Below are 9875 nucleotides of genomic sequence, written 5' to 3' on the forward strand. Positions count from 1 at the left end.
AAGATGAAGATGAAGATGAAGATGAAGATGAAGATGAAGATGAAGATAAAGATCGTAACGCCTTAACTTATCTCACCTCAACTCATCTCCCCTCCGCTTAAAAACTTACTCCACCTGAGTTCACCACACATTAATTCACCACACCTTAACTCCCCACACCTAAATACACCACTACTTCACTCCCCGCACCTAAATTCACCACACCTTAATTCACCGAACCTCAACTCCCCATACCTTAACCCCCCAAACCTAAATCCACCACCTTAATTCACCATATTATTTCACCACACCTCAACTTTCTCACCACACCTTAACTCACCACACCTCAACTCCAAACACCTTAACTCCCCTAAATCCACCACACCTAAATTCACCACACCCTAATTCACCACACCTCAACTCACCACAACTAAATTCACCACACCTATTAAGTCCACCACACCTGAATTCACAACGTCGTAAATCCCACATCCAATTCCACCACACCGCAACTCACCATACCCAATTTCACCACATGGCATGTTATCACTTGATGTGGCATCAATGACAACATCGTTTGGCACAAAGTGAACCAAAATAAACACGATTTTAAATCTTATATAATGAAATATAAAATAATAGCGGCGTTCATATAAATTGATAAACTTCCGAAACGAGATAAAATGATAATTAAATCAGTTTATCGCTTTTGATGAAGACCCCGAATATATTGCAATATAATGATGTTTCCATATGTTTTTTGGTTTTTGGTATCTTATCTTATATACAAATAGGCTATCATGTTTTCTTTACACCCCTTTTACGGCTAAACTATACCTCAAAGTTATAAACAATTATGTATCATTAGAAAGGTATTTTGATGCTGATGTGCAGACAATTTTTCAAATTTCAGATTGGTTTAACATAAAGCGACAAAATCAATTCAAAAGTGACACCAACACTAATGCCGTACATGTACATGGTTGGGGCGGAAATGCCTCCTAAATGTATGCTTTAATAATGATACTGAATTAAAGAAATCTGCTAAGGTGCAGTGAAGGAATCAGATTTATTAAGATTAAGATTCATGCAAGGAAGAAGGTAAAGTTGAATATGTAGAAGAAGAAAGGGATAAATGCAAAGATAAAAGTAACGAAACCTAAATATAAACAAAGGTGAATATGAAGATGAAGATGAACATGAACATGAACATGAACTTGAACATGAACATGAACATGAAGGTGAAGATAAATATAAACATAAACATTAAAAGCGATAGAGGCAAAGATAGAGAGGAAGAAAGTGATAGGGATAAAAAGGAAATACAACTGAAAAATGTGCGATGTTATATTGTGGTTTGTTATGCTACATATGTTATGTTATTTAATCTTATGTTATGGTATGTTATGTTATGCTAAGTACTAAGCTAAACTCCCCTCCACTTAACCCATTCCAACTAATGTTATTTCAGGTCAACTCAACTCACATAAACTATCCTTAATTTTAGCGGTTGAATTTCAACCGCTGGGCGAACACTAGTCTATTTAAAGAAGAAAACGAATATCTAACAGCGATAAATAAGGGTATTTCCTTTTTGAGTGCTATTCCATGCACAACAGCGACTGTGGAGCGATCGTTTAGTACACTTTGGATTTTGAGACTATTTCTCACGTCTCTAGTCTCAAAAATAAGTCACTAATTTGTCAGCTGGCTAAGAGCAGGTCACGAAAATAAAAATAAGGAGGAAAAGATAATTTCTTTCCATTTTATTAAAAAAAACGCAAAAATTAAGCAAGGAAATTTGTTGAACAGCAATTTCATTAGGAAATAAACCAAAATTCTTCAACATCATACAAATCCATTGAAAAAAATTATATTTTTTTTGTTTTTAAATCATTTAAATCTAACGATTATTCAAAAAAAATTAAACTAATAAAAAATTCTAAATAAAAAAATAAAAAATCCTCTACGCTCGAGGAGGACTCGAACCCGGACCCTCTCGACCGGCAGCCTAATGCTTTGACCATTCGGCCATTGCGTCTCTTTGGGTGGCGCGGGCGAAAGGCATACATAAACGCTATCAGTTGACTGTCTGTGTTTGTTTTCACCACACATTTTTGGTGAACTTTTTGTGACTCTCTCCCACTGAATACCCAAATCATCTCAAGTCACAAAAATAGTCACTAATTGCTAATCTCAAATTTAGTGACTTGATATGAGACTGAATTACTGAATCCCAGAGTAAAACTGATTTATAAATAGTAAAATGTTTACAGCAGAATGTCAAAACAGTGCAACAACTGCTCACTTGTAAGTTTTTACTAGTTTAGTGTTCAGTAACTTTTTCCTTCTCCTCAATTTTACGCTCCACTTTGCTCGCTGCAATCTTTTACAGGAGAAGTTACTATACAAACCTATTAACTTCGCCTTGAATATATTCAAAGCATATTCAGCAAGGTAGAAGTGACAATTCAGTCGAGCTCTCTCATACCTGACTGTAATGCCAAAAAATGTAAACAAAGAAATTAACCCTTTGTTATACATTTACCATATTTGATAGAACTCAACATCTTTGAAATACTTAATTCTAAAGTACATATATTAGACATTAAAAAAAGTTTGATTCTTCTAAATTTACATCAGAACTTAACTTCAATAATATTCTATTCGAAATTTCCTTTCCATTAAATTTATTAAAAATTACTTTCAGTTTCTTTATGTCAACAAGGAATACTGGTTTCGGTTTTATCAGACCACTATTTGAAATTTGGCCTATCTATGTATGTATATGAAATGGAGATTTTCTTTTAATATTCGGTATGATAAATCCTGCACCTGGGACCAAACGCGTCCACTTTAGGGCTGCCAGACGTCCCGGTTTTCCCGGGCATATCCCGGTTTTAGACTATTTGTCCCGGTGTCCCGGTCCAACCTTAAAATGTCCCGGGTTTCATTTAAATGTCCCGGTTTTCGATTTGATTGCACAAATTTGAATAAAAGTTCAAAAATAACTATAATTTTATGAATTCACTGAGGGAAATAACGCATAGTAAACATGAATATTTTTATTTGATTATCGTTCTAAAATGTTCGTATTTAAAAACAACACTTTAATACCACGCACGCGTGGTATTGATTCAAACTCAGCATTTGAATGCACATTTACATGTCTGGCTTTACAGCAAAGATACTTGCCACAATTTGTTAATTTCCAGAGGGTCAGGGTTCAAATCCCATTACAGGCAGCATGGAATTTAAATATATATTTTTTAACTTAATTATGAAAAAGCTTCCGTTTGAATTTAATTTTTCTAGACTGAATAATAAAATGTGTATACCTAAATGTATTACGAGTTGGGTTGGTGCTCTTTCATATGCGTATTTTTTTAAATTTAGCACGTTTTCTTAATTCTAAACTTCTTTCTCTCAGTGCACCGGTTTCATTTGTGAAATAGTTACATCTTCAGATAGTTGAAGTTTGCACAAGCAATAGTTGATGATTAATATACATATGTACCTAAATACGTTAAAAATGACGTGCACAGAGTTTTACAACTAAGTATATTAAGGAAAAGTCAGAAGTTTTGAAACAAGTCCACAGCAACGAAAAATTTGACTGATATTTTAATGTTATCTTGTACTCAAATTCACATTTTCTCTCAAAATCACAATTTCTAATCAGATCTGTTAGAAAAATTTTGAAAATATACCTTTTGTACTAATTAATAAAAAACGTCTGAAGTTGCCAGAAAATTTCGTTGATTTTTATGCCATTTTTTTGCTGACAGTGTCTTCCATATAAAAAGAATTGTCGAACATAGTTTGTATGGAAGAAACTCCCAGTAAAAACAATACCAAAAATCAACTAAAATTTAATGGGCTGCAAAACTTTATTTTTAAAATTTTTACAAAAAGTCTAATTTAAAAGTTGCAAATTTGTATGCAAATTTATTGAATATCTTGAGTTTTGTTTTTTTGATGTATTTAGTATAATTTTTTTTACAAAAAATAAAAAAAAATTGTGAAAAATTCTCTGTGCTTTAGTTGTGATAAGTTGTTTTGTTACTAGATCTTTTCGTACGTAATTTTTGTCCAAACGAAATGGAAGGGAGCGAGAGGCCCCCCCCTAAAGTGTCCCGGTTTGGCAACAGAGATATCTGGCAGCCCTAGTCCACTTAGAAATACTCGGCTGCGATAGGCAACAAATAAAGTCACGACCACACGTGAAGAGTCTCCTAATGAAACATCGCAGCAATTTGCCCACCGTTGTCGCTTCACTTGACAATTCGAAGGTTTAAAATAACGCACAAGTTTGTTGTCCAGGCTCTTGACAAACACAACGCACCGCTCGCAATTCCTTTTCATTTTATTATGTAGTTAAAATCAGTCGCACAGCTCACAATTGAACATTTATATAAAAAAAAAAATTTGAAGAGTATAGGGTTAAGAGTTGACATTTCAGTCGCAGTTCAAAAGAGAGAAATGTCGAAATCACTTCTACCTTGTTATGCCTTGAATAGATTCTTATTTGATTTGTGAACTTGGCAGTCAACTTTTTCACATTCCATTTTATCTTTATTTCGCTGCGTGCTAATTTTGACACTTACACTTTTCTAAGAAAAAGTAGAAAAAAATCTAGTTTTTTTAACAGATCTTTGACAAATAAAATTCGATAGTTACGTAATTCTTACCTCATTAAAAGTCAGACCTATGTACAGTTTTTTAATTATTTGAGCATCGATTCTCTTTATAGCAAGACGTTGAACATTTCTGCTGCAAATCCCTATTGAAGGAGCGTACTCTTTGACTTTGAATAGCCAAAAAAGCTGGGCGTACGGGACAGTTTTAGCACAAAAGTTTTTAGCCAAGGATTCAATATGAATATCCCCATGAAACAAATATTGCCCAAGTAAACAAAATAATTGTTTTTTGAAATTTTTTCTAAAAATAAATTTTCTAAACAGCTTGATTTGAAATAATTGAAAAGAATATAACATCAAAAGCAAATCACGAAAAAGTTCATACTTCTTCTTTCATGTCTAGTAGTTTTTTTTTAAGATTGGTCCACAAATTCATAATACAGAAAGAAACAAATGATCAAGTAGAAGAAGGAACTTGCACAACTACCCATTTATAGCTCGGTTATATAGCTTGAGAAATAATAGGTTTAAAGACACTTTTTTCAAAGTTGATAAATCTGACTTTTAACTAGTTTTGTTACACACATACTCTTATGTGCGGCAAAAAATATTGGCTTGAATTTGTCATTTTGTTTGCCAAATATACATTCGCATTCGCAAAAGCTCCGCATTGGTTATTGCGAATCCGAAAGCGAGTGTGAATGTTAAAATTAATGCGGAAGCTCCGCATTTGCGAATGCGAATGCGAATATTCGCAACAACCCTGATATGTATGTAAGTGAGTATATAATTTGGAAAGTGCACAGCATCGCGGCACTCCGGGTTCGGGCTCGCGCCCTCTTCCCCCGTCGGAGTTACGCACTAGTGACACTATAACCGTTGAGAAAAAAATAATAATAATAAAATTAAAACTGCTTTTTAAAACTCGTATCAAAAAATCGGAAATTTTTTTGGAAATAATACGTAAAGGTTCGTATCGGGTACGTTTTATTAAGAAACAACAATAACAGTGCAAAAATGAAAATAAAATAATCGAATGATCAATTCTTGATATTAATATATGTATAAATTAATATAATTAATAAGTAATCAGTCATAAAAGAAACTGGATTTAAATCTATTAAATTAAATTAAATATATTTTTTAAATCTTCGGGTGACGATGGATTTTTTGGCCGTACACCGCTCTTTATTCATGAGCAGAGTCCTTTTCATGACGGCACTCTTTGTCAAAAATATCTCGCGTATAGCATCTTTTTAAGTTGTGTTTTTGTACGCCTTTTTAATTTTTTGGCTTATTAACATTTTGTCTTTCAGAACCTCCTCAGTAGCATGTTTATGCGAAGTAAAACTGTTTAATTTCTTGCATCTTTCTTATTCACCAATGAAAACACTGACTTCACACTTTTGTCATAACACCTTCGTGACGTGTTCCTTTGTTTGTAATTATTATCCTTATCCTTACTAATATTATCAATCCGAAAGTGAGTTTGTTTGTTTGCTACGCTTTCACGCTTTAACTATTCAACCGATCATCATGAAATTTTGTACACTGCTGTTATTTAGCCCAACTTAATATAAAGATTGTTGATGCGTGTAATTTTTCGTTAAATAAAAGCTTTAATAGATGAGTTGCAATCAACGATGGTAGATGTTTTCTTAAAATATTCATTTCACTTCAATTTGTAATATTTTATTCCAAATAAATCTGCGGTTATCAAAAATTTACTGCTGTCAAAAAATATTTCATTTCACACAGCAGATTGGCAAAACTGTCTCACCATAGTAAAAATATTATTCAACAGCTTTCCCCATAGAACTTTGTTGCCGATTCACACACGCCCAGAGATATATAAAATCATTGTCTACTGATGGATGAGGGCTGCCACCTTTTAAAAAAATCTAATTCAACTTCAACTAAGGGAGTTATTTATTTGAAAATTATATTAAAAAAAATGCATGTCAAGAGGCTTAAAAAAGCTGTAGTTTAATATATTGTGAAAAAGGTTGCCACCTGTTTGAAAAGTAAAATTTAAATTAATTATACGCAAGCCATCTGAAGAATTAAAATATGGTTGTCAAACAAAATATTGTTAATAAACCTTTAGTTTCAAAGTTCTGAAAAATATTGAAGTCTTTCACAAGGGTTGACACCTTTTTAAAAATTCAACTTAATTCGTTTAAATGAAATATTATAATAATAGCATACCCGGCGAGCTTCGTCCCGCATAAAAAAAAAAATTTTTTATTGAAACTTTTTGGTCCAAAATTTTCACCAACAATTCACGTTTACGATTTTCATTGGCATATTCATCTACCAAGATTATGGTTCGATGGTCATTTGCCGCTTTAAATAACCTAACGAAAGCGTTATGTCCGTGATGAAGTACTTTAAATTCTCTAATTGTGTAACATTTCATAGAACGGTTAATCTCACAAAGAAATAAATTTGAAGAACACTTTCTCTTCACTCCCTGGCGGCAACAATGATCCGGTTCTGTAGTAAATCTGTCCAAGAAACTTTATAGTATAGTTGGTGGCAATTTCGAAATAGATGCGTATAATTGTTCTACAGAAATCCAAAATACATAGACTTATTTCAGACGAAATACCTTAAAAGTAAGTTTCACGAAAGCAATTTAAGTGAAAATAATTTTTTTACTTGAATTTATTACGGTAAAAGGCGCGCGATGTTTTTGGTGGTTGATTTATCGGTGGTGATTTGCACAAATCAACCGTGGTGTCTCCGAATGAAGCTTTAAGGCATAACAATATTGGCAATAAGATTTTTAGTAATAACTTAACTCCAGTACCAAGTGGCCGGTGAATTTGTGAATCTACACTATCCAGAGAGTTACTCAAAAACACACAAAAAACTTCGTTAAAATCCGTCCGAGCATTTAGGAGGATTTCACTCACAAACACACCTACAGATGAATTATATATACGTTTGTACGGCGCCACGCCCTCTTTTCAAATAGCCCGTTTTTCTCCACGCGTATAAGATTGATTTGATATATCTCCACACCAAGTTCCAGTACTCTACCATGAACATATCCAGAGATATTCGGTATGAAAAATTCGGTTTTTATGGGAGGTTCCACGCCCCCTCTATATAAGAAGTTTAAGAAAGTTTTGGTTTGAAAATATTTTGAAGATGGTTAAACAAATTTTAAACCTCCTGTTTTTGAATTGAGTTTTCTTGAAATAAATTTTACTCAATGTAGCACGCAAAAATTTCATACACTCAGCGAAGCGGGTGAGGGCGATCTAGTTTCTCTTATAAATTTGTTTCTCTTCTTTAGTATATGTATATCAACGTGCTATTTTCACGGAATCCATTTACAAATATATTCCAATTCTGAAAATTCCATTTTCTTCAACATTTTCACAATTTCAGCATTCGGTTTACGGGTTTGCGCAAATTGATGTTTCGCGATTCACTGTCATCACAGGCAGGTAGCAGCAAAAATTTGAAAAGGTAACTGTGCTACCACTAAGAAGGGCCTGGGTTCAAGCCCTGGTCAAAGCAACATCGCAAAAAAATATAGAAAAAAGGCTTTCCGGGTGTACTTCTGCCATGAAAAACAGCTTCTCATAAAAATAAATCGCCTTTCGGAGTCGGCGTAAAACTGTAGGTCCCTCCCCCTTTGTGTGATAACATCAAGGCGCACCTCACAAATCTGAGGAGAAGCTCGGCCAAACACTAACATATGTGTAAGCGCCAATATATTATTATTTTAACTGTAAGTCCACCAAATGTATATCCTTTAACACTTGCCAGCGCCAAACAAAATAATTGACATTGTGCCCATTGAGAAAATAAGGATTGATTTTATGACCATTACAGAAAAATGAGTTGGACATAATGTCAATATCGTTGGCATTGCGTGCATTTGATATTTCGCATCGTGGCTACTTCAACGGGCCCTGAGGTAAATTCACACGCACACTGAGGAAAACAACTTTTTTATGTAAAAAAACCTAAGCCTTCATTTGGAAGTACTGAAAAAAATATCAAAAGTACACTTTTGGGGATATAACACGTTTGTGTTTTTTATAGGGAAATTTCGGAAAATCTCACAACGAGATTGGAAAGCTGATACAAAAAAAACTTCGAAAGGTTTGGATTTTTTACGTAGGTACATTTTCATATTACTATCGCGAGTTGAAAGCAATAGAATTTAGCAATTGTGCGCCGCGCTGATAGAGTTGACGTGATTTTCCCCATATGTTCGCTTTTTCCCAGTACAAATTTCTTTTTTCCAAGTTCCTTGAGGGAACTTTTTGTATCAAATTTTTACAAAATCGTTATTTTTGTTTGTTTTTCATCATTCCTCCTCCTCTCCTCATATGTATAGGCATTTAGTTTAAGAAAATAGTCATATGAATTAATAATATCATCACCTTAATTCACAAGGGTCCTAACCAACAATTTTTTATTTTACATGAGAACCAAAAAATATTATAAAATGAGTGTCAAAAACAAGTAGGGATTTTTAAAAAGTGAATTTTTATTGAAGGTGTATTTTAATACATCCTACCAAAATCTGTGAAAACCGCAGTGTCGAAAAAAAGTGTTGGTTAGGACCTTTGTGAATTAAGGAAACGATATGTACATAGTACTTATCGTTGATGAAATATAGAAAGGCCCTAACTGACATTTTTTTAGAAATTTGGTTTTTTGCATTCCCAAGAAGCTTATACAAAAACACATCTTCACAAAAAAATTTAGAACCGTAACTCAAAAAGTAGCCAACTTATGCCACTTTTTAAAAAGCCCTAACTGAACGAATGAAAATTTGTGAAAGCAAATAGCCCTAACTTAAGTACTTTTGCTACAACAAATTTAACACCGCAAATGAAACTACAAAGAAAGTTATATAAGTTTAGGAGGCTTTGCATTTGTAAATAATTCCGAGACCAGCTAATATTTTTGACTTCTTTGAATTATAGTCTGTTCATAACTTCGTGTGAAAAATCTATCTATACATAGTATAAAGGAAAGTCGGGATTTTTTGTACGCGGTAATCTCGAAAAGTCGGCCGCTGTGGTGTAGTGGTAAGCAGTGCGCGCTTCCACTCCACAGCACCTGGGTTCAAGCCCTGGTCAAAGCAACATCGCAAAAAAAATTTAGAAAAAAGGGTTTTTCTTAACAGCGGTCGTCCCTCAAGGCGCACGCCACAAATCGGAGGAGAAGCTCGGCCAAACACTAACATACATATGTGTAAGCGCCAATCTATTATATTATTATTAT

Source organism: Rhagoletis pomonella, unplaced genomic scaffold (genome assembly GCF_013731165.1).
Source record: "Rhagoletis pomonella isolate Grant_MI unplaced genomic scaffold, Rhpom_1.0 Rhpom_scaffold_00002, whole genome shotgun sequence".
NCBI classification, from domain to species: Eukaryota; Metazoa; Arthropoda; class Insecta; order Diptera; family Tephritidae; genus Rhagoletis; species Rhagoletis pomonella.